At 40.8% G+C, this 25,297-nt stretch overlaps 1 protein-coding gene and 1 non-coding gene across 6 annotated transcripts in view; one reads left to right on the plus strand and one right to left on the minus strand.

The window, feature by feature from the left end:
* Positions 1-25,297, plus strand: part of RBPMS (RNA binding protein, mRNA processing factor) — a 202,867-nt gene that overhangs the window by 18,749 nt on the left and 158,821 nt on the right.
* LOC112444672 (small nucleolar RNA SNORA42/SNORA80 family) lies at positions 2,390-2,521 on the minus strand. The gene has a single exon (XR_003033039.1). It is a non-coding gene; the product is annotated as a small nucleolar RNA SNORA42/SNORA80 family (small nucleolar RNA).

Below are 25,297 nucleotides of genomic sequence, written 5' to 3' on the forward strand. Positions count from 1 at the left end.
CATGAAATCCTGAATTTTATGCACACGGCACCTTTCTCAAAGGAACTGGAAGCTCTTTTGCAAGGAAAAACATGCCTTTTCCTTGAGGCCTTGATTGTGGTTGACAGATGGGGAAGGAGTTGGTGGAGAGACCATTGATTGGGGGTGAAAGAGGTACATCTCCCTGGGGCTCTTTCTTCCTTATCGCTGGTTCTTGTCTTGGCCTTCAGGTAGGATGAGGAAGTGCTACAGAGAGTTCTCTTGTCTGCTTGGAAAGACTGTCAACACAGAAGACAATGGGAAAATACCGCAAGTTCCTTTGTAAATTGACGCTATTGTGCAATATAGACAGACAGCTTAGTAATTCAGAGATCAGTGTAGATGCGAGGGAAACAGACTTTTAAGAAAGCGAAAAGAAAGGTGGGTCTTCATGAACTGGGAGGATTTAAATAGGTAGAATTGGGGACTGGAGTGGAGGTTCACCATCTTAAAGGGTTTGGAGGTAGGAATGAATGTGATTTATTTCTGTGATGGGGGGAGCCTTTTCTGGCTGTGTATTTTGAATGAATGGAGGAGTGATGATATAAGCCTTGAGGATATTTTAAAGTTTCTATCAGTTTTCATTGGTTTCCCAATCAGACTTGTTCCATAAGTGACAGGTATAACCACCTGCAGAACACAATGCCAACACATAAAGCCCAGCTTGTCTGCTGGCTCTGAGGGTAGAGAATCTGCCTGCAATGCAATCTTCAATCCCTGGGTTGGGAAGATCCCCTGGAGAAGGAAATGGCAACCCACTCCAGTATTGCCTGGGAAATCTCATGGACAGAGGAGCCTGAGGGGCTACAGTCCATGGGGTCTCAGAGTCAGACATAACGGAGAGACTAGCACTTTCTTCTTCCAGTTCTTTTTTTTTTAAATATGTATGGCTTGCAAAGCCACCTAGCCATTCAGATTGGCATACTGGAAAAATGAAACAATTTCATCTTTGACTCTTCCCATTCAGCTTCCTCGATGGAGTCATTTACTCCGTGAGGGCACTTGTTGCTTTTTGTCTTCCTTCTACAATAGTGGGGCTGCTAATCAGTCATGGTGGCCCTCAGCTTTAGAAACTGAATGTATAATTCCCCGGTGATGCCGTCACTCCACATATATATTAAACTCTGAATGTATTAGGCCCCGGTGATAAAAGGGACAGCGAACTTAGACATTGTCCTTGACCTTCCTGGAACTTCCAGTGTAGTGAGAAAGCATATACTAAACAAAAGCACCAGTAAATATAAAATTATAAACAGGGCCAAGTCGCACGTCACTACTGGAAAAACCGTAGCTTTGACTATATGGAGGTGTTACTTCTCATAAATCAGATAGCACCTGAAAACATTTGGGGGCTTCTTGGTCAAAGCATCTGACATCTAGGGAAGTAATTTGAAAACTGGAAAGCACTGTCTGCCACCATTGTTTTTGGTTGTAGTTAGTAGGTAGGATCCTGGTTTCCGTAGCTGACACACAAAGCTCTCAGTGATCAGGCTCTTCAGTGCATTTCCAAACTTGGTGTCTTCTGTCTGCCTGCGTGCATTCTCTCTTCTTAACCTTCATCCCTGCATCTAGTTGGGTGATGGTGTCTTCGTTCTTTTTTAATAACTTTCTCTCTCCCTCTTTAGTCGTTAAGTCATGTCTGACTCTTGCGACCCCATGGACTGCATGAAGGTATAATTCACAAACCTTAAAATTCACCCTTCTGAAATAAAGAATTCAGTTTTTTTTTTTTCTTAATATTTATAGAGTTGTGCAACCATCACAGCTCTAATTTTAGAACATATTTTGCTATCCCCTGTCCCTCCCAAAATAAAACCTGTACTCATCAACCCCTCCTCCCAGCCCTTGGCAACTATACTAACTTTTGTCTTCATGGATTTGCCTATTATGGGCATTTTGGACAAATGGAATAGTACAAAATGTGGCCTTTTGTGTGACTTCTTTCACTTAGCATAATGTTTGTGGTTCATCCATGTTATAGCATGAATTCATAATTTGTTCCTTTTTAATGCCTGAATAATATTCCGATTATCTGTCTGTACTGCATTTTGTTGGCAGATTCATCACTTGATAAACATTTGAGTTGTTTATCAACTCACTGTGGTTTATCAACTTCTGGGCACCCTGTTCTTAGAAAGTGACGATTCCATCCAGGTCCCTGACTTGCTTGTGCCTGGCCTGCTTTGTTCCGTCCTCTCCATGAATTTTCATCCCCTCCGCACTTCAGGCTTCCCCTGTGGGCTTTCCTACTTGTTGGCCTGTCTGGCTTTCCCCCATAGAACAATTAATGTTAGTCTCTGACTTAGCACCCTGAATATGCTACCTAGTAGTTTTACTTCTATCCTTTTTTTTTTGTTTTTTTGTTTTTTTCCACTGTGCAACCCACTTCAGTGCCTGCAGCCTACTGCCAGAGGCCAGGCAATGGTTCGGGCCGGATTTACTCTGGCATGGGACACTATGAGAGGCCCAGGGGGACGAGCCTGCCATAAATCCAAACCCATGCATTACTTCTATCCTTTCATGAATATCTCCATATATTTATTTGGATCTCAGACTCACTTGCTTGTTAAAGACAGTTCATTCAACAAATACAGTGAATAAATCAGTGAATAAGGCTAAGAGCCTTACCTTTGTGGGGACATTAAATTCTAGCAGAACTTAGGTGACTTTTTATTTAACTTTTTAAATTAATTTTTATTGAATATAGTTGCATTAAAATGTTTTTACTGAACAGCAAGGTGAATCAGCTATTCGTATACATATAGTTTTGGATTTCCTTCGTAGGTGGACTTACTAAATACATATATATTTTACTGCTATTCTTTTCGATTTCCACCTGACCACAATATATCACAGTGTAGATTCTCAGTAAACATTACTTGATAATTATTGCATTGAAATTTTCTTAACTTAAAAATTGACCCCCCCTTCATAAAAAGAAAAAAAAAATTGAATGAGGCCACTTAATCCTCTCTGAACGGCATAGGTTGCTGTCTTATTTCCTACTGGCATGGTAATCACAGCTTCAGAGGTGATTCCTGAAGGTGAGAGGATGGGTGTGAAGTGTCCCCTTGGAGACTAGAAACCAGCTTGCAGAGGACGAGTCTCTCCTCCTCTATGCCACGTCTTGAGTCCAGACCCTCGCCGCCGTTGTCTTATTTTGCTGGGCTGTTGGAGTCTGAAGTCTTCGTTATTCTAAGGACTGGAATCTGGGGGAGAGAGAGGAGGGCGGGCGGAGTCTATTCTCCACTTACTGTCAAGAGTTGAGAAGCTTTCCTCCTCCTTCCTGTTCATGAGGAGGAAAGCGTTTACTCAGTTCCTGATAAAGCTGAGGCTTGTCAGGCCCTGAGCAAGGCGCCCAAGAAGGGCTGCCAGGCCAGGCTGGGAGTGGGGTTTGGCGGGGAATGGATGCATGCACGTGTGTGGCTGAGCCCCTTGGCTGTCCACAGGAAACTCACAGCATTGTTGTGTTTTGTTTCTTTGGCTGTGCCGGGTTGTAATTGTGGCATATGGGATCGAGTTCCCTGACCAAGGTTCGAAGCCGGGTCCCCTGCATCCGGAGCTCAGAGTCTTAACCACTGGACCAGGGAAGTCCCTCACAACATTATTAATCAGCTCTTCTCCAATTGAAAATAAAAAGTTTTAAAAAAAAAAAAACAAACCTGCCAGCTCCTCATGCAGTGCACCTTAATTACCTGTGAGGTCAGGTGTCTGGCTTGCCCAGCCTCTTTTGGAAATGGTGGTAGAATGGCTAGCTATCCCAGAGCCCTGTGAAGATTCAAGAGTTAACATTTGTAGAGGCCTCTGGAAATGTTAAGTGCCTGGTGTTCTTATCTCCTTTCTGGGCATAGTTGCCTTATAAGGCTGTCCACTGGGCCGAGGGACCTCTGCTGGGGAGCTGGGCCAGCCCGTGAGGCTGGATGACTGGCAGGCTGTGAAGTTTTCCCAGAATGGGCTCCGATTTCTTATTTTAATACTGGTGATACCACTTTTTTTTTTCCCTAATTGTTAGTGTCAGCCTCACAAACACTTTACCCTCAGCTTTATTGCATCTATTTTTAGCCCCTGATCATCTCGGTGATTCTTTCCCCGTGAAAACCAAGTATAGTAAAATCCATTTGAACAAAATAACCCAGTCAAAGGTTTTAAATTTTCTGTTTTTGGAAAGGAAGACGACTAATCCCAAGACGTATTTTGAAGTAAATGAATTCCTTTTTTTTCTTTTTTTTAAAGCTGTGTTTAAAAAAAGTAATAGCAGCTATGACTTTCCCATAGCGCTCCTAAAATAATCGATGAAAATGCACAGATATTCAATCTAGAGGACTATGAACTTTTGTTCATTTTTCTTTTGTGAAACAGACTGCTTTTCAAATAGCAGTATGTAAACATGGAAACTTAGTGTTTGAGAGCCGGTTTTAAAGGTCTTCCTTCTTACTCTGGCCATTTACTCTTGACATGTCTATTTATGCTTATCAGAACTTTTTGGAGCTTGGCGGCACCCAGGAAGTGCTTTTGTTCAACACCCTCTTCCGAGCAGTGAGTCAGCTAAAGCCCAAGGTTGGGTCTGGAGCCCATTCTGTTTGTAAGACTGTGCTATTCAAATTGACCCTGTGTCTCTTTCTGGGTCCCTTGATGTCAAGCAGAATGACCCCTATATTTTGAGTTGGTTAATTTATAAAGTAGAGGGGATGATAGCTACTCTCAGCCTACTCCAGGAAAGGTGCTATCAAGGTGAATGGTGTAAATAGTCCAAAATGTTGTTTTGGGATCTAGAGACAGGGAGTAGAAGGTTAGAATATTATTTCTTAGATCGTTATTGATCTCTAAAAGTATTGAAACCTTGGTTCAAACCTGGCTTCCTTTTTTTTTTTAATTGAAAGTATCATGAGAACGACAGGTATTGTGGGGAACTTCCCTGGTGATCCAGTAGTTAAGACTCTGAGCTTTCTATGCATGGGTTTGATCCCTCGTCAGGGAACTAAAATCCTACATGCTGCATGGCGTGGACAAAAAAAAAAGAAAAGAAAAATTAAAAAGCTAATTAAAAAAGAACAACAGATACTGAGTCATTGGTAACTATACCGGCTTACTAGGTTACCATCATTTTCATTAATGATACACTTCTGCTTGCCAGGGCAGTACCTTGTGAGTAAACCTAAGTCCTATTTAGAGGCAATGAGCAAATATTTTTGGTGAGCCTTCTCCCTCCTGTATCTGTGTGAATGTTTATAGGCAATCTTGTTTATAAGAAATGGTGCAGAGTTGGGGAACTTTGGCCTTCGTAGTGGTGGGAAGTGGGACACAGTAGGCTGGGTCTGTTGCTGGTTAGCTCATTTGATGAGAACAGTGTGCTCATGACCCCGAGGTCAGTGGACCATCTGTGCGTAGGCCAGCCAGCTCTGCTCTGCTGGGATTCCAGGAGGCTGGGCCATGTGTGTCACTGGTCACGAAGCTGGAGCAGATAGATCACCAGACCCAGAGAACGAATTCAAAACACATGCCCTAAGGACAGAAGACTGTTCGTGGCTCTTGAATTTATGAGTCTATCATAACAGTTAGACATTTTACACAGTTTTCAGAGGAATAACAAAATACATCACTCTCAAGGATCCTAGGAAAAAACAGAAGAGCATAAGGAAGGAAATAAAACAAATCATTATCCCACTAGTGACAGATTTTATATTTTGGGTTTTTCTCATTCTTGACACTATCCTTGGGTTTCATGATGCCATGGACTTTCGCCCTCCCCCCTCTCCCCCGCCGCTTTAACCTCACTCCTTTTCATCTGTTTTCCTTGGTTTGGTTCTTAAGTGGTAGTATCCCTTAGCCCTCCGTTCTGTCTTCATTTCCCATTATCCTACTCTTCCATGGATGATGTCCTTATGCCGGACTTCTCTCCTCAGTTCGATTCAAATATCTGAGTGTCCACACCACCTCCAGTTGAATGGCTCCCATACACCTTAAACATACCATGACCAGTAGCTGACTTCAGTATCCACACCCCCCTGAACCTGCTCCCCTGTATTCTGCATCTGAGCCACCTTTACCTGGGTACCCACTTCTTCCTCCTCCCTCCCTGTCTGTCCGGCAGCCCAACAGTTCATCCTCCCATGGGTCTCTCATGTGTGTTGACTTCTCTCCATCTTCCCTGCTGCTATCAGGAGGCCCACTGTCAAAGCTTTCTGCAGTCTGTGCCAGCTTTTGAAACACCTTTCTGTCTCTAGTGCTGCCTCGCCACTGTCCTTGATCTTTAGGACAGCCGGGGTTACCTTTCAGAAATTGGAAATATGCTCTACTATTCTGCTTAAAACCTTTGGCCACATCCTTTCACTAGGTAGCCTCATCTGTGACCCCGTCTCCTGCAGATTCTGCTTTTAATCATACTGAACTTCACTGACTTCTCTAGTAGTACACCGCCTCATTCATTTATTCAGGAAGCATTTTTATTGAATATCTACCATCGCAGATGCTGTTATAGGTTCTGGCAACATGCTCCAAGGAGAATGAGGGAAGGGGTCAGGATACACCTGGGGGAGGGCTCCCCTGAATGGCTGTAAGAGCTCCGTTTTTAGGAAAAACCTGGGCCAGAACCGTGCAGTTCACTGCTTTCTGTGTTAGACGGCAGTGCTTGTGACGCACGAGGCACACTCAGCTTGCATTTCTGCAGGACCTTGAAGGATGACTCCTTGCAAGGACTAGATGAGAAGCACATTGTACAGACGAAGGGACATCTGATTTCTTCATCAAGAATTAAGTGTCTGAGGTTTGGCAGTGTGGTTTTGTGTTAGTTTTATACTTAAAATGCGTTTGGATAGGGCTGAATTTTCATTTAGTACAGTAATTCCTTTTTGTAACATTCCAAGTCATGTTACATTGCAATGTGGGATTTTCAGAGTTGGGAAATTCCTGTGGAGCCAGGATAGTGGTGTTTCTGGATATACTAGTGACTTACGATTGAAAGAGTTGCATATATAGTAGCCATGTCCCCTGCTTTGTCTTGGGTTTGTTTCGCATCATCCTGGACAAATAAACTAAACAAAATGATAAAGGGTAGAAAAGGGCCTGCATTAGTGGAGTCAGTGTTTGTGTAAATGTTAATCCTTAGGAAATAACAGTGTTCTTCAGGCCTATAGATGCATCCTTTGACCCTCATTCTACTGCCTCCACGTTTCTTCATATATGTTTTCCTTTTTGGGGGAGAAGCTTGTGCGTCAAAAGGACAGATACATCTTTTTGCCTAATCTCAGAATACAGTAAAACCTTTTGATAGTGTTTGTGATTTCTGAAAAGTTTGTTAAAATGTTCAGATGATTCACTTTCATATGGAAACAGAGCAGAATAGATCACATTGATTGGGTACTTAATGTTTGCAATCATTGAATGCATTCTGATTTTCTTTCTCACTGTCTCCACTTCCCAGGGACTTTTCCTACCCAGTGCCAGAGAACTGATACTAATCAGTGACTGAAATCAACATGGAGACTCCTCAGAAAACCTGTTGTTCATAAACTTTTAGAGAGCTGCAAAGGGCCATAAATACGATGGCGCCTCATTTTTCCATTGTTAATATAATGTACAAAGTAATAAGACGTGATTTTTGTATGTCAAAATACAGAAGTACATGCAGCAAAAAAATGTAATTTCTCCCTCAACCTCCCACCCTATCCTGTACCAAAAATGTAATCACAGTTAATGATATAACATTCATCTTTCTTTGCACTTAGATGCAGATAAAAATGTCTTCTTACATGCAGTACATTATGATTTGGTCCCTCTTTTTAACTTGACAATAAATCTTGGATCTTGTGTATCAGAATGTATAGCCTTACCTCATTCTTTTAAATAGTTATATAGAATCTGTTGTATGGATGTACACTAATATATTTTAGTACTTCCTGCTGACATTCAAGTTATTTTTCAATACTTTTGCCATTACTAATGCTATTGTAGGAAGCATCTTTTATGCATACATCTTTGGACAGGAATGTGCTGGTATTTCTAACAGTAATAGAGTTGCATTTTATGCATTTAACTTATTAGAACTCAACCATAATATGCTCTTATGTAATTAAAGATGTAAAATTTTATTTTGCCTATATGTTCTTTATGATATATGTACATCAGTAAATAAGTTTATATTATGTATATTTTGCATATTCAAATTAGGTTACAAACACTTGGACAACTTAAAGGATATTTAAGGATTAAAACAATTTTTTTTTTTTTTTTTAACCATATGTCATTTTAAAATTTACTCTTTAACTCTGGAACATGAGTATAATGTAAAGATTCCTAGAATTGGATTTTCTGGATGAAAAGGTTATATGCATTTAATTTTTTGATAATACTGAATTTGCCTCTAAAAAGACTCATTAATATGCAATTCCATCTAGTGTTCATTTTTTCACCTCCTTTTTAACGTCAGATGTTATCTTTCTTTGCAGTCTTTGGCTGGGAAAAAGGCATTTCATCACTTTAATTGGTATTGTCATTAATGAAGTTGAACATTTTCATATGTTCACTGGTTTTCTGCTTTTAAACAACTTGGTTAGTAGACCTCTCTTATCCAAGGTTTTGCTTCTGTGGTTTGTTACTCACAGTCAACTGTAGACCCAACATATTCAATGGAAAATTCCCGAAATAACTCATGAGTTTTAAATTTCATGCTCTTTTGAGTAGTGTGATGAAGTCTTGTGCCATCCCGCTCTGTCCCATCCAGAGTGTGAATCATCCTTTGTCCAGTGTATCCATCTTGGGCATGCTCCCACCAGTTAGGATGGGAAGAAACACATATAGACTGTGGGTTTCAGGTGTCCTCTCGAGTCTTAGAATAAATAAAATGGTGGCTCAGACAGTAAAGAATCAGCCTGCCATGAAGGAGACCTGGGTTTGATCCCTGGTTCAGGAAGATCCCCTGGACAAGGAAATGGCAGCCCACTCCAGTATTCTTGCTTGGGAAATCCTGTGGACAGAGGAGCCTGGGATCACAAAGAGTCAGACACAACTGAGCGACTAACACTTTCACTGTATTTATATTCTTTATTTTTCTATTATTGATTTCTAGGCTCTCTTTATTATAAACATTGTTTATGTACTTTCTAAAGTATTTTGGAAATATTTCGCCTAGTTTTTTTGCTTGTCTTTTAAGAATAGGTCAAGGTGTGATGGTTTGCCTAGAAAATCCAGAATTATCAATTGAAAAGGAAAAAAACCTAGAATAATAAACTTCGGTAAGGTGGCCAAACAGGATAAGCACAAAATCACAAGGCTTTTTTTGTTTTTGTTTTTAACCTACCAGCGTAGGAAAGCAGTATTAAATAATTAAAATTTTTAAGAGATACATTTTTGGCACCAGTAAAACAAACTTGAAAGAACAACCTGAAGAATATTGTAAAGAACATAAAAGACCTGAATAAATGGAGACAGAAACTATATTCCTGGATGTATATTGTAATGTTGCCAGTTTCCTCCAGATTAATTTATAAATTAAATTCCAATAAAAATTTGAAAGTAATTTTAAAAGAATTTGACAAACTAGTTCCAAAGTTCATTTGGACTTAAAGATGTAAAGACAGCCAAGAAAATTTTGAAAAAGAAGAACTATGAAGGGGGACTTTCCTCACCAGATAGCGAAATCCATTTCAAAAAAAAATTTTTTTTTTTTAAATTTTTCTATAGTGCAGCGTTTGAAACAGACAAATCACTAATTGAGGACAGTGAAGTCCAGAGAGGTGAAATGAGCAGCTGAAGGTCATAGAGCTCGATAAGGTCATTTTTCATGAAGTAGAAAAATATTTCTCAGTTTTTGAATGGATGGCATGCCATTCTAACTTTGAGCAAAACTCCATTTGGGGATTTCTGGTTTCATCATCTGAAAGAGTATTTTAGTGTGCATTCAGAGAATCAACTTGCAGAACATTCACAAAGCTTGAATAGAGTTTAGAAAAGATGCTTGTATGCGTCAGCCAGGCTCACATGTTTTTTGTGTTGTGTTTCCTGGTGGAGGTGACTCAGTAGTTCAGAGGTGCAGGGCTGGAAGGTGAGAGTCCTGGGGTGTATCTGGGAATAGGAAGTAGGAATAGTTTAGAAATTTGGAATCAATTGACAGACAGGTTGGTTAGTATTTTCTTGATATTGAGTCAAAAGTTTCAAATATTGATCTGTCGCAAGTCATGAGAATGGCCAATTTTATTTCCCATTGATTTCCCCCTTATGCTTTAAATGTGTGCTGTGCTGTAAAAATGTGCATGGATGGGAAAGGGGTGTGGAGAATTTGTAGTGACTTGTATGAAAATTTGGCTTTTTTTTTTTGGACTGTGGCTGGTCAGCTGCAGAATGTTCTGTTTAAGGAACTGATAGCATCTTGGGTGGAGCTAGGAGCAGAATCATGTCTAATCACATACTTACCAACTTCCTGGCACTAAGAAAATTATCACCAGGCAGCAGCTACCGGGCTCATGTAACTTTAGTTCTGGACAGGCACATCTGAACTAAATCATTTTTGAAGTAAAATTTTTTTGAGCAAATGTAGGCATTACTTGGCTTCCTCTTTCTCGTGATGTTTTCTTGCATCCGCTATGGTGTTTTTATCATTGGTGTGTGCACATGTCCTTCCCATTAAAAAATGCATTAAATTACAAATGTCATATCTGAGTACTATATTAGTATTCTTAAATTTGAAAGTACAGTATCACATAGATGATTCTTTAGAAGATTTCTGTGCTAATCTATGTATCTACTATTGCAATGCCCTCAGGTCGCTTGTGGGCTAGGTGGAAAGTATTAAATGGAGGTTGAAAGTGTTGAAAATGTTAGTTGCTCAGTCGTGTCCGACTCTTTGCAACCCCATGGACTGTAGCCCCCCAGGCTCCTCTGTCCGTGGAATTCTCTAGTCAAGAATACTGGAGTGGGTTGCCATGCCCTCCTCCAGGGGATCTTCCTGACCCAGAGATCAAATCCACGTTTCATGCATTATAGGCAGATTCTTTACCGTCTGAGCCAAACGGAGGTTAGAAAAAAATTAATTGCTGTAATAGATAAAAATAATCGCTGGGCAGGGTATTGAGGAAAGCTTGTTAGAAGCAGTAGCGTTTGGGCAGGGATGTGTTGGATTGTCTACTGTTACTTTATACACAAACCTGGGCTTTGTTTAGGGATGAGAGAGTTCCATGGCACTTCCTTTTGTAGGAACTTAATGTACAAGAGAAACCCAGATGTGTCTTTCTGAACAAAGTTAGACATACGAGGGTAGATTTTGAAATCCTTCTACTTGGGCTCATTGCCATTATGTTCTCTTATGTAGCCTAACACACAAGAAGTTGCAGAACAAATATGTAAAAAAATTAAAAAATAAAAAAGCCCCTTCTTAAAATGGAAAGATCCTATTCTTCATGGTATTGAATGGATGTGTGTTCATTTTCAGTTAGTATTTGTCTACTCTTCATGCTAGAGGAACTCATTAAACAGGAATCTTCCTGTCTGCAGTAAGTGCCCTTCCAATTTAGTTTGTTTTGAAGAGGTCATGTGTCCATTGATCCCCACAATCTAAAGTAGGGCTGAGGGGGACTTCCCTCATGGTCCAGTGGTTAAGATTTTCTTCCCATGCCAGGGGGCTGTGAGTTGAATCCCTGGTTGGGGAGGCTTAGCTGCCATATGCCTCCTGGCCAAGAAACCAAACCATAAAACAAAAGTAATATTGTAACAACTTTGTAAAGACTTTAAAAAATGGTCCATATTAAAAAATATTAAAAAAAAAAAAAAAGGCAACGGAAAGCAGGGTTGAGAAGCAGGACATGGCCCAAAGACCTTGGAGCAGCTGAAATGGGTATATATTACAGAGTCCACACCCTCCTCCTTCATGCTGTGTTCATAGCAGAGCTGTTCAACCTCACTTTTGGCCTCTTTGCTCTTGAACAGCATCGCCATGGGATTAGCTATCTGGTGTCCCTACCTAGCCCTCCAGCTTTCTGCCCACCAGTGTCTTAACAGGGCTTTTAAAATTCTTACCCGGACTAGAGATCCAGACGCTCAGACATCTGTACCGCGTGCCCCTTATCTCTTTGTTCCGTGTTTCCGTCACCTTGCGGGTATTTATAGGTCACCAGTTCTGCTTTTGTTGGAAGCCCTGGTGGCAGGGCTTGGCACTTCTTTCCTCTTTGTGTACGTGGGGTCTGATTGCCCAGCTACCTTGGAGGGAGAGTGAGGAAGGGTCTAGAAAGAGAAGCCTGGAGTCTGGGTTAGACTCTGACTCCTTGTTCTCCAGGGTGGGTGGAGCTCCAAGGGCCCAGGGAAAATCCATTGCTTGGGAAAACGGCCACTTCCCTTCCATTTCTTCTTTATGGCCTTTCCCTCTTTTTCTTCTCCTTTTAGTTCTTCTTCTCTGCTTCTATCTCAGATGCACTGGCGCTCATCGGGACCCAAGAATCTGCAGAGGCGATCGGGTGGAGGGGAGTGGAAACTTGCTGAAAGAATAAGATTTAACTTTTCCCTGAGCAGACTCAGGGATCAGTTGAGAAGAAAGTTTTCGGGATGGTGGAGAGTTTTACTCAGGGTCTGCGTTCAGAAAATTTAGATGACCTTTCAACTTCTTCAGAGTGCCTACATTGTCACACCAGTGCGCGTTTTGAATCCCATTCTCCTCTGCTGGCATTGTCAGCTAATAGCTGTGTTACTTTGGGCAAGTTACTTGATTTCTCTGAGGCTGTGTCTTCCTGTGTAAATTGCCAATCACAAAATATACCACATAGGGGGCTGCATATGGGCTTCCCTGGTGACTCAGAGGGTAAAGAGTGCCCGCAATGAGGGAGACATGGGTTTGATCCCTGGGTCGGGAAGATACCCTAGAGAAGGGAATGACAACCCACTCCAGTATTCTTACCTGGAGAATTCCATGGACAGAGGAGCCTGGTGGGTCGTGGTCCATGGAGTCCCAAAGAATCTGATATGACTGAGCAAGTGACACAGGGTTGCATACGGATTATAGCAATAGTAATAGAGAGTATGCCTCCTTGGATTGTAAATATGTGTTCTACAAGTACAGAGTTACCATTATTATTACTAATTTTATTATTTATTTGGAAGGGAGTCATCATGGAGAAATGGATGAGGACAGGTTATGGAGAAATCAGCCAATAAGCTTGGTTTTTGTGACGTACAACATTTAATTATAAATCGCTTACTTCAGGGGACTTTCCTGATGATCCAGGGGCTAAGACTCCATGCTCCCAATGTAGGGGCCTGAGTTTGATCCCTGGTCAGGGTGGATTCCGCATACCCCAGCAGAGACCTGGCACAGGCAAAGAAAGAAATACTAAACGCGTTGTTTATTTTTTTTATTTTTTATTTTATTTATTTATTTTTTTGAGGTTTAGCCTTCACACTTTTTTTTTTTTTTTTGAGGTTTAGCTAAATGCGTTTTTTAAAGAAAATAAAATCACTTGAGGTGCAATTATGTTGGCTTCATGACTAGGTTCATAATCTGTTTTGCCTGCTAGCTAGGTGAGCTTTAACCTTTCTAAAATGATAGTTTCTTCATCTGTTTTTAAGAAAATGATAATATGTACTTCATGGAACTGTAAAGTAACCTTGTATGTAAAACATGTGGCAGAGTGTCTGACTCAGAGCTTGACCTAAAGGATCTTATTTTTAACTCTTAGTAAACTTTAAGGTAAAAGACCGGTAAATTCTACAGTTAAATTATATCAGTATACTCTCTGTTCCTGGAAACATGGCTGTTTCCAAAATTTTTGACACTCCTGCTTTATTTTCCTGGAGAAAATATACAAACTCAACAATAGCATGAGCCCATTATTAAGGAACACTATTCCATAAAACCTTTTTTAAGTTTTTTGGCCATATCATGTGGCAGTGTAATCTCATTTTCCGGACCAAGGATCGAACCCATGTCCTCTGCATTGAAAGCATGGAGTCTCAACCATAGGACCACCGGGGAAGTCCCTACACTGCTCCATTATCACTTGGGTAGAAATTTGTCTTCCTTCAAAAGTTAAGCCTAGCTCTTCAGTGTATTGCAGTGGATATAAGCATGAATACTACTCTCAGCTTTCTATGCTCCCATGATATAAAGATATATATGTAGAATAAATTTTTTTTTTTTTTTTTTACCACCAGCGTCTAGCATAGTGAATAACGTGTGGTAGTAGCTCAGTAAATGTCTCTTTAATTTGGTTTGATTTTCTGATTTTTAAATGTTTTTCTTCTTAAAAATATTTTTTGTTTCATGGAGAGTTACATTTTTTGCACTTGTAGTGGTTATCTTGGTGTTTTGTTTCACACTAAACAGGAGGCATATTACCCTGGATATTGGCATGTTACTGAACATTACTTTTTCCTTCTCAGTTTTGTTGAAACAGCTCTTTTCTTTAACCAAGGAATTTTGGTGAGATTTCGCGTATTTGTCAAACACTAGCTTCCAAACACTGTTCTAAACATTTTACGAGCCTTACCTTACTGACTTCTCACAACAATCCTATGAGAAGTTAAAACCATGGTCCCCATTTCATACTTGGAGAAAGCACAGAGAGGGCAGGTAACTTGCCGGAGCTCACACAGCTCTGCGATCAGGCTGGCAGTGAACGTGGACCACCGCTCTGCCGTTTGCTGCTGGGCGTGCTGCATGCTCAAAAGCTCGTCTCTGTGTCCTTCATGAAAAGTTGCTTCTAATCCCTTGGCTTTGTGCAGCAAAGAAATAGAACAGAAATAGAAAAGATGCTGACAACAGAGGAATTGTGATATGTTGCAATGCTGGTGATGTGATGTAAGATGTGATCCTGATGACATGCTGGGTTAGCAGTGTTCACATTCCACTAGGGGACCCAGTCGCCAATCTGCATATAAGCTTTCTTGTGTTCAGACTTTTGGTGATTATTATTCCTCAGAGGGCAGTCATCCTTTTAATCTTGTGGTAGAAAATTAAGAGCGAGTCTCACTGAGGTATGGTTTATTTTTAAGTTTTCTTTTAAATATTAGTTTCAAGAAGTTAATTAAGTACCCAGCCTGTGAATCCAGCGTCTTGGATTTCCTCCGTGTCTTCCCCGTTTAGAGGGCAGGTTTTCTTAGGAGAGTTAGATTACAAATTGGTGAGTTTATGCCTTATCAGTAAATCAGGAACATTTGGGGTCCTGAATAGGTGGCCGGCTTGCATAATATGACCTGAGTAAAGTTAGGCAAACATAACTATCTCAGATCTTAAAGGCCTTTTGAACAGAGCCTTAAGCTAACTAACGTGTTTCTCAGCTTTTCAAGTAAAGCTCAAGAGGCACGGATACTTTCTCATTTTGCTTGCACTGATTTTTTTTTTTTTAAACATAATGTCTTAGGGTTGCTCCCGGTGTTATACATTACGGGGAGGTCTGGTCTGCTTGAAAGCAGTGATTGTTGATTTGAGGGGTCATTCATCCCTTTGAGAATCTGGTGAAACTGTGGGTGTTCTCCCTAGAAAATGCACACACAGTTTTGCTCCTAACCCCGTAAGGGTCACAGACCTAGACTTTAGAGTTTATGGAAATCCATCTTGGGGGCCAGTCACCTTCCCCTTCTGTGTGCCATCTTCTGCCTGCCTGGCTCTAAAAATTTCAGCTAACTGGTTGATTTATCACACTTACATTCTTGCTTGCACCCCAGGACTGTTTGACTCTGGGGAAGTGTTAACTCAGAAGGGAAGAAAAGATATTCCTTTAAACTCCACCAGATATTACCCTTGTAGGACAGGGCTCCCCGACCTCCAGGATCTAATGCCTGGTGATCGGCGATGCAGCTGATGTAATAATAATAGTAGAAATAAAGTGCACAACAAACATAATGCACTCGAATCATCCCAGAACCATCCCCCTACCCTGATTCATGGAGAAACTGTCTTCCAGAAAAGTGGTCCCTGGAGCCGATAAGGTTGGGGACCACTGCTGTAGGAGACAGCTGGCAGTGGGCCCTTTCCTAGCCACCGTTAGTCAGGTAGGATGAGGCAGAAAGGGGTCCAGTGAGCAAGCCTGGAAACTCCCTGTCCCTGGCCTGCCTTCTCTCCCCTCCTGCCCCACTGGATTCCGTGGGTTCGCTCACCTTTATGTACCTTGGCACATGCTGTTCTCCGCTTGGAATGCCCTTCCATTCTTCCTGCTCCCCAGGAATGTGTGCTCATCTTTCAATACCCAGCTCAAATGGAAGCCTGGCTGAACTCCCAGGCAGCCTCTCTTCTCTCTCATTGCTGTGTTGCCACAGCAATGTTTAAAGGCCTGGGTTACAGCGCACATACTGTGTTGTAATTATTTCTTAAAAGTCTGGCAGGCTCCACCACCTGTAAACCAAGCGCTTGTCTTAATTATCTTGATCCTTTCAAACGGCGTCAGATGCTTGGTAGGTTTGCCGTCCAGCGTTTATAGACAGGTAGGCCGTGGGGTCAGGAAGGCAGAGTGCAGATTCTGCCTTCACGACCTTGTGAGGAAATGACTTCTCTCTGCCTCTGTTTCCTCATCTGTAGGCTTCTGGGGGCAGGTGGATGCCTGTTCTGTCTGGCACATGGTACACTAGTCAGCAAGTGCTAACCATCATGATTAATCACAATGTTAAGCAGTTATATTATTGAGTGAAAAACTCTTAAGTAATCCAGCTGTAATTGGAGATAACATTGTTTAAAGAAATTTAGTCAATGCTGTACTGTCCAACCAATCTAGCATTTATAAGGCACCCCAAGAGGCTTGGTAAGACACCCTATACTTTGAGCCTACTATCCATCTCCATATTAGTATTAACTGTGATCTATGTGAGGGCTTTAAAACAGTTAGAAGTAGGTACGTACTGTGGGAGACTTAAAAGAACAAACATATGGTTACCAGAGAGAAGGGGCAGGGGAGATAGATGGGGAGTTTGGAACTGACATGTATACATTTATCACATTTAAAATAGATAACCAACCAGGACCTACTGTGTATAGCACAGGGGACTCAGCTCGGTATTCTCAAATAAGCGAAATGGGAAAAGACTTTGAAAAAGAATGGATATTTCTGTGGATATAACTGAATCACTTTGCTGTACACCTGTAGCTAACATACCACTATTAAGTAGCCATGCTGCTGCTGCTACTGCTAAGTCGCTTCAGTCGTGTCCGACTCTGTGCAACCCCATAGATGGCAGCCCACCAGGCCCCGCTGTCCCTGGGATTCTCCAGGCAAGAACACTGGAGTGGGTTGCCATTTCCTTCTCCAATGCACGAAAGTATGAAGTGAAAGTGTAGTCGCTCTGTCGTGTCCGACTCTTCGCGACCCCATGGACTGCAGCCCACCAGGCTCCTCTGTCCATGGGATTCTCCAGGCAAGAGTACTGGAGTAGGGTGCCATTGCCTTCTCCAATTAAGTAGCCATACTCCAATATAAAATAAAAAATTAAAAAAAAAAACAAGTACTGTGGGAATATAAGACTTTCTTTTCTTTCCCTAAAAAAAAACGCACACAGTTTTAAGGTGTAGTTTAAATGTGTTCACAACCTTGTGTTTTTTACATCACTTTCAGAGCATTGCTAGTGATCTTTGGGAAATGCAACAGGTCACCGCTATGTGTAGCCCCACCAGTAACATTCGGCCCTGTGGGAATCCCTAAGAAACACGTAATCACAAAAGCATTTGCTTCTGCTTCTAAGACAAGTCAAAGGTGGTGAGAAGAAAACATCCTCGAAGTTTTTTCCTGTGTGTGTTTTGTTTGTAGGCAAGCTAGAGACATCCTGCTAAAGTCATAAATGTCATAATCCTGTTTTAGAACTGGAAGGAGCATTGCTGGTGCAGCCTTTTCTCCTTTTTCACATAAGGAAACCGAGGTCTAGAGAGTGGCTTGATTGGCTTTGTAACATTGGGTCTGAAGGTGGGATGGTTCTCTGTCGCCGGTCCTCCTGTGAGTCACGTGGATGGCTGTGTGACGTGCTCGGGGTGAGAGGGCGCTGGAGAGCCCATGATCTCTGTGCAGGACGAGAGAATCTGACTTCCAGCACGCAGCTTGCTTCTAGAAAGCCTTCCTGGACTCCCCAGGCAGTATCTCCTTTATGCTTGCAAAACTAAATTATGTCTAAATTAAAAGCTGTGAAATCCAGACCTCCTGGAAGGGTATTTACTTTTCCCTTTTAAAAAAAGTAAAACAATTCAGCTAATGACAGTGTTGGAAGCCTTAACTGCATCATTCAATGACCAATATCTATGTCCCCCAAGTTTTGTAGGGAAATACAAAAAGTCTATAATCTTATTTTTCAGTCAAAGTTTAATCAATTATAGTAGGTCTCAATACATCCTTATCAAGTTTTTTTGGGTGGGGGGGAGAGGGAGTCCTTAGGTCACCCAGCAAGAGATCCCTTTTGTCAGTTTCTTTATTTTTAATTGGAGGATAATTGCTTTACAGTGCTGCATTGGTTTCTGCCGTACAACATGGCGAATCAGTCACATACACACATACACACACACACACCCTCCTTGAGCCTTCTTCCCCCCTTTCATCAGCTTCTTGCTTCTCTCTTTCATGTTTTGGCTTCTTGATGTCTACATAGTTTATAAGCTCAGCAGCCCAATAAATAGTACTATTATCTCCAGATTTCCATGCTTAAAAAAAAAAAGGTATATACTTGGTATTGTCTCCTTTTTCAAAGTGTGGGTCAATTTATGAATTTAAAAAATTTTTTACATGAAAGAAGGGAAGGAGAAAGTGCTCTAGAAGTAATTAAATGCTAGTGGTTTATAAATTAAATTCCTGAACCCTAGTAACTTGATTCACAGAAGGTTCCTTTTGTTGTAACTGTATGGTTATATAATCTACACTTAGCAAATTTTGAAAGTGTGAAATCTCACACTTCCTTTTGCCACTCTTGGTAGCACAGGAGAGAACCATACTACTTGTTCTAAACTTGTAGTATTTCTCTAAGAAACAACAAGTTGCATGTCTTGATTCTTTGCTTCATGTGGAATCAGGATATTTGAAGGGTGAAAGCAGAGAAGAGACTTCATCATGCATATCCCTGAAATGTACTTTTTGGATACGTTTTTTGGAATCATTATAATAAGAGCCAATCTTCTAGTGAGTTGTTGAATAACTTTGATCCATTCCTCCACTGTATGTTACAAAGTAAATAGCATATCAAAGAACAGAAATGTAATAACGAGAGCATTTAAAAAATTAATGGTATTGAAGTATTATATGGAGAAACCAGTGTTTTGAGTTTCTGGTAGCAATCTCAGTTACTGATTGGAAAAAGTGGCATAATCATGCAATAATCCTTTTATATGTTTTTGAGAATTTATGGGTAGCTTTGAGAGACATGTACTAACACTCTTTATTATTTTTTATGGGATACTGGGCTTTTTTATTTAATTGGACGATAATTGCTTTACAATGTTCTGTTGGTTTCTACCGTATGACAATGCAAAGCCCCGATAAGATACATATATCTATTCCCTCTTGAGTAATAATTCCTTATGTAGTAGTTTGTCCTAAAGGGCAAAATTTTAGCTTCTTGCTTCCTCTTCATTTACTTTCCTTGAGCTATGGATGAACATGCTGTGCATTTTTTTGAAAACCCATCTCTTAAATTCACTTACTCCGGTAAGATGTATTAAGTGTCTCCCATGTACTTCGCACTGTACAAGCTGCTGAAACTTAGACAAAAACAAGGCCGTTTTCTCAGTGAAGGTGATGAGAAGTGAAGCAGGTGACAATGTAGGAGGATAAGTAATTACATGTGGGTATGATGTACTATATGGTTTTACAATGAAAAAGGCCTACTCCATTCACTCTCTTCTCTTTAGTTGAATTAGAGTGCTTATCAATATATGAATGACTGATCATACAGTTCTTTTGTCAAGAAGACACTTTTAAAGGCTTCCTTGGTGGCTCAGTGGTAAAGAATCCACCTGTCAACACAGGTTCAATCCCTGGTCCTGCGGGGTCCCACATGCTGCAGGGCAGCTAAGCCATGCGCCCCAGCTATTGAGCCTGTGCTCTAGAGCCCGGGAGCCACAACAGGAGAAGCCCCCACATTTAGAGGCTCCCGTGCCGCAGCTACCGGAGAAGGCAATGGAACCCCACTCCAGTACTCTTGCCTGGAAAATCCCTTGGATGGAGGAGCCTGGTGGGCTGTAGTCCATGGGGTCGCTAAGAGTCGGACACGACTGAGTGAGTTCACTTTCACTTTTCACTTTCATGCATTGGAGAAGAAAAGGGCAACCCACTCCAGTGTTCTTGCCTGGAGAATCCCAGGGACGGGGGAGCCTGGTGGGCTGCCGTCTCTGGTGTCGCACAGAGTCGGACACGACTGAAGCGACTTAGCATCAGCAGTGCCGCAACTACAGAAAAGCCTTCGAAGCAACGAAGACCCAGTACAGCCAAAAATAATAAAAAAGGAAAAGACTTAAAATTTTTGGTTCAACCTCTCAAAGATCACTTTTCTTTAGAACCAATCTTTAATTTGACTTATTATCTGATAGTTGTTTAAAGTGACCCTTTGGTCGAAAAGTTATGATTTTCCATCCCTTTGATGAGATGTCTGGAGTCTTTGGTTAGAAGGAAAATTGCAGTCAGGTCAGCAACCCTGCATCTCATTTGCATTATTTATTTATTCTTTTACTCTTAAGCAAGGCGTCTTACACCAGGACCTCTGATCTGGCACTGACAGGTACGGACCTCAGAGGTGCTTTTGACTTCTTTTGATGTTCCTTGACGATGTTGGTGCCGAGGGCTACTTAAATCCTCTTTGGAGTGATTTTTTATCCCTTGAGGACTATTGCCTTAACTTAATGTCGCTTACCTGTTTTGCCTTCCTGTCAACCAAGCCACTTTCTTTGTTCCTTTGGCTGCAGTGACTATCTCCATGAAGGTAGTTATTTTAAAAGCAGATGACAATATTAAAATCAGATCGACTTCATTAAATATAGCTTGAGAGTATGGTATGCCTATTAGTCATATGGCTAATAGTTTTAATAGTAGCTACTGTAATAAGACGAAGTACAGCTTCTTGGCTCATTCGTAACTTTGGTAGTTTCAATTATTTGTTACTATTTATGGCTTTATTCTTGATAGAACAAGGCAAGGAATAAGTAAATGGGAAAATATCCTTACACAGTTGCTTTCTATCTGGCTATTTTGCAATGTAGGAAAACAACAAAAGCAAAACTCTTGAGCTTGGATATTCCATTGACTCAAGAAAAATCACCCAAGCTCTGAAGACAGCTTTTATTTGGAGAGCTAGACTTTCTGAGTTTTTCTGTGTGGAATGTTCAATAGAAATCCAATGCAAGCTTCTGCTCCTCTAAAATGATGATGACTTTTGCCTAAGAATAGACCCTTCTTTCAGTATAGAAACCAGATAAGCTGTCCGACAGTGATCCAAACAGCTAGCAGCCTCACCCCCACCCCACCCCCAAACTTGAATAACAACACAGCAATATAATTTTACCGTTTAAAACTTGGCTGACCCAAACATGAACTTTCAAAGAAAACAAGAGTCATTACTAAAAGAGATTCCATTTCTTTCCGGGGCCTAATTTAAGATGACTTTCCAGAACTTTGAAAAAACTTATTCTTCCAATGGCCACTTAATTGTGAAACAAAATAAACACCCGCAAAGGAGGCAAAAGAGAAAGTTCTCTTATGTTTGGATTTTAAAATTATCCTTTTTTGCCGGGTGAGCTTTTTCTTTCTAGGGTTGTCATCCGTTGTTTGGAATGATTTATCAGGTTCCATCCGAAGATTATACTCTTCTGTGAATTTTAAGGGTGATGATTTATGAGTAACTCTTAGTAAGACTTCATTTCTCAAAATTCTGCCCTGTTAAGCTTCTCATAATACCGCTCTAATCTGTGTGCCCTGGGTTATTCAGAACCAGTGAGTGATGGTGTCAGGAGTCTTAAGCCTAGTGGGCCTGGCTTCTAATCCCTTGCTTGTTTTAGTAGACCATACTGCTTTTCATTGGGTATGCCTTTCTGAACATTTGGAAACTTCCTAGAGAACTGAAGAATTCCATGGACAGAGGAACCTGGTGGGCTACAGTCCATGGGGTCGCAAAGAGTCGGACTTAACTAAGCGACTAACACTTTCATTTTTCTTTCACTTGTGAGAATTGAAGCAGCTTTGAGGAACTGAAAGGCAGCAAAGTGGCACAGTCAGAGTGGACAAGCTTTGAAGTCAGGCTGGGGTTTAAATCCAGACTCTGCATTTTGAGACATTGTCTTTGGGTAGAATGGGTCTCTTTGGCCTCATCGGTCTTTAATTTGCCGGAGCAGGGTCATTGGGATGATGGCATGATTGTATGTATAGGATCGAATCAACTAAAATGCAGTAGGAGTTTGACACGATAGCTGTTTTTACCATAACTGATTCATTATTATAGTTGCCGACTGGACCTAGAACTCCTGTGTTCTGAATTTTGCCATTGTGCACGTAAGACTTGTCTTTGTACCTGTGTTGTCTAAGTGGTGATGACTTCCAAGTGCGAGTTCTTCAAGATTCATGAGCAGTCATGAATCTCAGGTGGTCTTAAACCAATGCAATGACTTCCATGAGGTGATTGAACCTGTATTTTATTTATGATTTGAAAAGAAAAAGTGGAAAAACTGTTCAGAATCCTTCATTGTCAAGTCATTTTACTTTTCTAAGCAGTAAAATGAGGGAAGTGCATTAGATGGTCTCTAAGTTACCTTCTAAGTCTGAAATTCTGTGATTGACGTTAGACCCAGTAATAGAATCCTGGGAACTTTTAATTTCCAAAGCTTGTAGAAAATTAGGTGTATCAAGGATTATTACATGAGCGTTGGAGGTAAGGGAGTTACTGTCGGTGGTCTTTTGTGTCCACAAGAACAGAAAAAGGAAAAAATCTGATTCTCGCAGATTCTCAAAAATAGTAAGTACCCACTCATCTCTCTCTCTCTCTCTCTCTCTCTCTCTCACACACACACACACTATTACATGATTTAGTTATCCAAGTGTAAGTTTTTTTTCAATTTGTGAGCAGTTTATGGAATTTCATTTAACCAGCTACTAAGGTCACTTGTGGAACTGGGAAAGGAAGACCTCTACATCCTTAAGTAATTTATAATCTTAAGCAATGCTGAACTGTATAAAACGACAAAGATTCTAGAACATGTTTCTAAGGGACAGATGTTCAAAGAAGACACATATCCATATGATCCAAGTGGTTCCTAACTCCTTGGATGCCAAGATAGAACCCCTACCCTCTGGTCACCTTTTTAGGTGTATTACTTTTTTTAAATTAATTTTTTATTGAAGTATAATTGATCTGCGATATTCTGTTACCTTCAGGTATATAGCACAGTGACTGTTTTATATATATATGTGTGTGTGTGTGTATATGTATACATATTTATTTACATACATATACTTTTCCAGATTCTGTTCCCGTGTAGTTTATTACAAAATACTGAATGCAATTCCCTGAGCTAGACAGTAGGTCCTTGTTGTTCATCTGTTATACATATAGTAGTGTGTATTGGAGAAGGCAATGGCACCCCACTCCAGTACTCTTGCCTGGAAAATCCCATGGATGGAGGAGCCTGGTAGGCTGCAGTCCATGGGGTCGCTAAGAGTCGGACACGACTGAGCGACTTCACTTTGACTTTTCACTTTCACGCATTGGAGAAGGAAATGGTAACCCACTCCAGTGTTCTTGCCTGGAGAATCCCAGGGACGGGGGAGCCTGGTGGGCCGCCGTCTATGGGGTCGCACAGAGTCGGACACAACTGAAGCGACTTAGCAGTAGCAGCAGTGTGTATATATTACTCCCAAATTCCTAGTTTATCCACCTCCCCCACCCTTCCCTTATGGTAACCATAAGTTTGTTTTCTGTGTCTGTGAGTCTGTTTTGTAAATAGGTTCCTTTGTATAATTTTTGAGAGTCCACGTATAAGTGATACCATAGGATATTTTTTTTTCCGCTTTGCTTCACTTATAGATCCATTCATGTTTCTGCAAATGGCATTATTTCATTCTTTTTTTTTTTCATGGCTGAGTAGTATTTCGTTGTGGGTATGTACCACATCTTCTTTATCTGTTCCTCCATTGATGGACATTTAGGTTGCTTCTGTGTCTTGGGTATTGTAAATAGTGCTTCAGTGAACATTGGGGTGTATGTATCTTTTTGAATTATGGTTTTCTCTGGTTATAAGGTGCATTGCATTCAGATTTAGTTCTTTCATAAATTTCATATATTTTTGTAATTCAGTAGTAATACTTTATGGTACAAAGTCTTAAGCTCTAACTTAGAATTCTGTTCATGTCAATAATCCTTATAGGGCAGAGTAGTATGCTGGGTGATAATACACAGAAAACCGTGAAAGCTTAAAGAGATAGCAGCCTGTGAGGATGTGTGCACAGTCTTTCTGTGTGCATGGTCATGGGGTGATGAATTACGAAGACTGTTATCAGAAATGATCTTGAAGTGGTTTCAAAGGTAAGCTGGTGACTGGGAGAAAAAGAAACAATTTTTGGTTAGATTATTTAAATCAGTTATATACTGATGCAAGATGGAAAAATTTGGAATATGGATAAATACAGGAAAAGAACCATTTCTGACATCTCCTTAAGTCCTTATTTGGAATTTGTTTCCAATAATTATCCCCCTTTTTCATTTGAAGAAAATATCTGTTCATAGTAAAACAGACTAACTTGGAGAATAGAAAGCTTCTGGCCCCAGAAACTGTTCAGAGGTTCAGAAAAGTAATGACTCCAGGCTTTTCATTTTTCTGAATCCTTTAAACGTTTCCTACTGCCAGGAGCTTTCTGGTCTTCAAGGTATTCCATTTTTACTATAGACACTTCCGGTGGTTCTACACACCTGGAACTGTGACTTCCATGCTTGATGCTATTCCTGCCTAGTTGGATGGTGACATAGTTAACCTACTCCTTGTATAGGGGCTTCCCAGGTGGCACCAGTGGTAAAGAATCTGCTGCCAGTGTAGGAGACACAAAGAGATGTGGATTTGATACTTGGGTCAGGAAGATCCCCTGGAGGAGGAAATGGCAATTCAATCCAGTATTCTTGCCTGGAAAATGCCATGGACAGAGGACCCTGGTGAGCTACAGTCCATGGAGTCACAGAGTTGGACACGACTGAACGTGCATGTGCATTTGGTTGAACAGGGCAGTTCTAAAAGTATTTTAAATGTGCTCTCAAGTTTCTCCCAAGCCCTTGTATTTTTCCCTTTAGGATAAACATATCTACTTTGATCAACCATTTTTATGTGCCATGGTTTCCGGTTCCTTTCCTGACCGGATTACACTTCTGG

Source organism: Bos taurus, chromosome 27 (assembly GCF_002263795.3).
Source record: "Bos taurus isolate L1 Dominette 01449 registration number 42190680 breed Hereford chromosome 27, ARS-UCD2.0, whole genome shotgun sequence".
NCBI lineage: Eukaryota > Metazoa > Chordata > Mammalia > Artiodactyla > Bovidae > Bos > Bos taurus.